The 5,415-nt window shown below is 41.8% G+C and overlaps 1 non-coding gene across 1 annotated transcript; it reads right to left on the bottom strand.

Moving 5' to 3' along the window:
* Positions 1–840: 840 nt before the first annotated feature.
* Positions 841–950, bottom strand: LOC111729662. The gene has a single exon (XR_002776319.1). It is a non-coding gene; the product is annotated as a U6 spliceosomal RNA (small nuclear RNA).
* Positions 951–5,415: the final 4,465 nt, after the last annotated feature.

Below are 5,415 nucleotides of genomic sequence, written 5' to 3'. Positions count from 1 at the left end.
AAACTAAAGAAGGAAATCTGAATGTTTTGTTAAACAGTTAAGAATCTACAAATATTGTACAGAGAAAACTACTAGGAAAATCTTGTGTTAAATAGTAAACCTTCCACAAAATGAGTGTCACAAAAGCCCTCTTTTGGGCACCATGCAATGATAATGGAAAGGATTGTAGAATTCTCCCAGGCCCTTGCCACGAGAGAACAAATTCAGCATCCTGTCCCCACCCATCACTCATTGCTAAAAAAAAAAAAAAACAACAAAATAGTAAACACCTAATAGCTACAACCTATATTATTCGAGGGAATATCCCTGGGGCTGTGAGTTTTCACTTCAGGGAGAATTAAGTATTTAACTCTTTCATGTCCTCTGCTATGACAATAATACAAGCTGAACAAAAACTTTCTGATGAGGTTGGTGATGATGTAAAGCCAGCATCATAAATTGAAACCATCAGAAGTGGGTGTGTTCAACTTACCATTTCCTCTCCTTTTGTTCCTTTCCTCCCAAATCAAAAATCAAACACCTCATCGATTACTGATGACTAAATGTATGGTGCTAGCAGGTGGCAACAGCCAGTGCCTTTGCTGTTTGCAAGTCTGAAGTGATACTAGGTGACAACCAAAAAGTCTATAGAAGTACTTCAAGGGCCACATTTGAAGGCTGAAGCCAGCCTGGTTTTCTGAAACTAGCTGAAGTAGCAAGCAGGAAATATCTATGGTAACAAGAGTTCTAGCAACTCTGTGCAAACTTCTATTGACTTCAGAAGTGTGGGCTTCAGGCCTCCCCTGCTCAGAGCTGCCTGATAGCGAGCTCTTCAATGTTTAACAAATCCATGCTAGTCTCAAGGACATGAATGGCTCCCCAAGTTCTCAAACCTGCCTTCTTGCGCAGGGGCCATGCTATTCTTCTCTATATCATTCCAATTTTACTTTATGTGATGCCGAAGCAAGCACTCAAACCTGCCTTCTTAAAGTGGGACAGTGGTCCCAGCCATCAGCAGTTTTGGAAATTAACTTGTAGCCCAAATGTGTTTCTTTTGATCCGCAAGTATTCTTAAATTGAGTGCCAACATGTAAATATCAGATTTCACTATATCTCTTACATTTAATGACATACCCAGCTTCTCTTGAAAATTTAGACATCTGGAAACACTAGTTCTATAGTTCTCCCTGGCCACAGCAGCCACCTGCTGAGGGAGCAAGGATTCTCTATGTCATCAGTCTCCACCTCTCATTGCCTCATTCTGGACAAGCTCACCTATTCACTTTGCCTGCCAGCCTCCAGCAAGTACTGGAGTTTGTGGCTCCAACTGATAAATTTCTTTGCACCAAAATCTTTGAGAGCCAAGATCAAAATATAGGTTCCCAAAGGTGAGAAAGAAAAAACTGCAGGGATTCTCTGCTAAAAGCCTCATTGCTATCTCCTTATCATTGATTAGGTCATCTGTCCTATCCCATAATACTCAGACCTAGCTCAGTGGGTACTTAAAAATATTAAATAACATTTGTAGATGTAAACTACCCACTCAAGTGCCTACCATATAATAGAAATAGATACTAAATGAGCATTAGTGTCCTTCTCCTTCCCAAGAGGTGGGCCTGGGTCTCTAGTACACTAGAAGGTTTTTCATCTTTGCCACTTTGCCCATCAAGGAGAGTGATATGTATGAATTAATCTCTAAAACCAATGGCCAGCTCTACTCCACAACATTTTATTATCATATGTTCTCATTCCTTGGCCCCACGTTTCTTCTCGTTTCTCACTATGCGTCTTTTTGTTTTTCCTCTACTGCTTTTAGCATGGTACACTCTCTGATGCCCTCTGCTATTATGCAACTAGGGATTACAAACTCAAATTCCTTCAGGGTTCAAATAAGTCATATAAATGTGTGAAATCATTGAGTTTAAGACAACAGCAAGACTTCAGATCAATAGTCATCTGGAGCTGGCCACAGCCTAAAGTCATTCACGTGCAAAAAAAAAAAAAAGAAAGAAGGAAGGAAGGAAGGAAGGAAGGAAGGAAGGAAGGAAGGAAGGAAGGAAGGAAGGAAGGAAGGAAGGAAGGAAGGAAGACTGGCTATTATGAATGAACCAACTGGCCACCATTTTACAAAGAGTATTTAAACATTCAAATGTAAAAATTTGCATTTCAATCAAGACTACACTGGTTGATTTACAAGCTTTTTGATTTGTACATCCTGATCAGCAAACTATATTTAACATGAACCTCATTATATGTATATACTTATTTATAAATTATATTCATTTACCACTGTGCTAAGAACTTTGAACAAATATTCAAAACAAATACAAGGAACCCAAATGTCATGGACACTGATGCACCACTCATAGTCCCCTCTCAGAACTGAAAAAAAAAATCCCCCAGCTGCTGGAGAAAGGCTCCTTGCCCAAGGGCAGCCTTCATCCATGACCGGTCATTTATAAAACTATAAAGGGCCACCCCATCCCACTCAGCAACTCGGGATAACTGTCTTTCCCAAGTTCAGGGCTCCCTGTGAGTCAGCTGAGTTATTTGTTGCGCCTGTACCACAGTCCAGCCTCTCCCTCTTGTCTTCCGCAGTCCTTCTTTCTTCACTTCCTCTACAGGAATTAACCATGAGAGCACTTCCTAATATATTCCTTGTGTGTTAAACTATCTCAAAGCCTTGTTTCCTAGAACTAAATGGCATAAGAAGTTCTACTATTTTCTCTTCCCACCACAGTGGACTATCTTACAAACTCCTTGTATTATTCTCATTCCATTTTGGAGAACAATGGTCTAAGTCAGTGCTGCCCAATAGCATGTTCGGGAATGATGAAAATGTTCAGTATGGCAACCACTAGGCACACATGGCTATTGACAACTCGAATGTGGTGAGCACAGCTGAAAAAGTGAACTTCTTAAATTATTTAATTGTAGTTAATTTTAAATAGCCACATGTGACTAGGAGCAACCAGTATAGGTATAAGCTATTTGTGTACCAGGTGGACAGATTGAAGGGTCCAGACCTGTTATTACTCCTTTTTTCATTTTGAAGAAGTGAATGAGCAGCAATGAATAAACATATATGCAGGGAGCCGTTTAATTTATTCACCATAAGTTGTTTAAAAAAAAAAAAATCACTTCATCCTCACATCAGATGAAATATTCAGTAGCATCCCTCGACAGCTCCTTTGCACTAGAGACATTAACTGTCTTTGTGAGTTAGCCCGGGCAGGTGCTCAAGGGGCAGAGACAAGGCCTGCCATCTGCTTCCATTTGATCGGTTCAGTTCCGATGTTAAATGAACATCCCACGATCAGTCAGTTTTCTTCCCACAAATGCTAAGCTTCCATTTAAGACATCTTACCAAGAATCAGCAGTTCCCACCCTGGAAAATGCTAATAAACTCCCGCAAAGCTGCCCAGACATTCTCTCATCAGTGACAGTGGGATAACTTGGTGGGTTACTGGGGCATACTTGGAAACAAGGGGAAACCCTTGCATTTCTGGAATCCGAACCAGATTGCTTGATGATGAGAAAGGAGATTCACCTAAGTAAGGCACTCCTGGAGAAAATAGTTCCATTTCTGTGAGACACTTCCTTGTCACTCTCTCTACAGCCCCTCCCTTGTGTTTGAAATAATTTCCCGGAAAGTGATTATCAGAAGCAAATGGGAGCTACACTCAGACCTGGAAGAGAATAGATCCCACCGTGCCCTGGGAGCATGTGGAGTGGTGTGAGGTGTTAATGCATTATCTACTCCTCTGGAGGGAGGTTAAAGTTTGGGCTAGAATAACAAGTGAAAATGAGGTTGGTGGCCTGGTTGTTGCCCCTTGTGGACATTTATCCACAGTATAGAAGCCTCACCCAGCTGGAGGTCTCAGCTCATCAAAGTATCGAGACAAGAGGAAAAGGGGGGTTAGGAGCCCAGAGTGCTTTAGAAGTGGAACACTGACTTGCTTTCTCTTAAAATGGCAATTAAGCTATGCTTGAGTAAAAATGTCTCTTCTAGGCAGCAAGCTATATACAAACTTTGCACTTTTTCTCAAAAAGACCTTGCCTCTGATGTTTCTTGCCTCCATGCAGGATGGCCCTTAGTCTATAATGCTCTCCCTCCCTTCTCCCTTGGGTCAATTCTAACTTGCTAACCAAAATTCAATTCCTCTAACGCTTTCATTCAACAAACAGTCCTTGTGTACCTTCCATGTGTCGGGCCATGCTTCATCCAACAAACGTTTCTTGGATTTGGTCATGAAACAAAAGAGATACAGTTCCTGCCCGCATGGAGATGATAATCACAATGCTTTAAACCAAAAACCACTGTAAAGGAGGAGAGTAGAATGCAATGAGAAGAAGGCACAGAGAAGACCTGAGAGAGTCCAGGGGTACAAAGAAGTTTGTTTAGGAAAGAGAGTTTAAGCAGATGCTTACTCAGCCCCAATTTCCCTAATTCAATGTTCAATCCACCCCAGCATTGATCAGTATACTGTGCAAACCCTTCTAGTAACACTGTTGTATCAGATTTGCCAGTGCTATGGTTATCTAGTCCCTTCTTCTGTGTTGCAATTGTGCTGTCATGTGGCTGTCCACAAACATTCCATGTCTTCTTCCTTTCAGGGCATATTCTAGCACTGGACTTTGCAGTCTCCCTTAGAAACCATTTTGACTTGCTTCAGCCAATAAAATAAGAGCAAAGATGGCATGCGTCACCTCTGGACAGAAGCTTTAAAAATCAGTGTGCAATTGACCATACTTTTCACAGTCACAGTGATCCTGTGGAGGTCGTATATTGAGATGAAGCTTCCAAGGGCCTGGGAGCCTGTTGGTTTGCAACCTCAGAAGTCCCCTGGGTGAAATCTGAAACTAGACCTGTATACAGAGGTAAGGAGAGGCCAAAGAAAGAGGCAGGCCACTCCAGATTGGTAGGTGCCAAGTTTCATAAGCAAGGAAACTTAATACGAGGCTTGTCTTGGGCAACCACAAGATGAATAGATCCCCACACTTGCCTGCCAAATCTTTAAAGAGTCTTTATAGAGGCCTGAACTCGGTTCCATCATGTCCAGATGGTCTCAACGACACCTTACTATCAAGGCTGCATCCTTGAAGCAGCTGTTAGCATGCAAATAGTAGATGAAATGTGTATTCCAAGGACAAGAGAGGAGTGAGGAGCCTTCAATTGCCCAGGTCCACCTCAAGGATCAACCTGTGGTCACATACTCTCTAAGACATGCTCTAACAGTGCCCCCTGCTGACTTTACTTGGATGCGAAGTATGAACACGGATAAATGTTAGTTGCATTAAACCACTGAGATTGGGAGGGTTGTTTGTTATAGCTCTATAATCAAGTCTAGTTGACTGTTAGCTCCCTACTGGACTCTGAGCTCCTCAAAAAAAAAAGATTTGCTTATATATCTTTGTATCTCTGGTGCCTAGCAC

The sequence above is a fragment of the Pteropus vampyrus genome, unplaced genomic scaffold, assembly GCF_000151845.1.
Source record: "Pteropus vampyrus isolate Shadow unplaced genomic scaffold, Pvam_2.0 Scaffold273, whole genome shotgun sequence".
NCBI classification, from domain to species: domain Eukaryota; kingdom Metazoa; phylum Chordata; class Mammalia; order Chiroptera; family Pteropodidae; genus Pteropus; species Pteropus vampyrus.
The sequence above is the reverse complement of the archived record's forward strand: the minus strand, read 5'-3'. Positions and strand labels throughout refer to the sequence as shown.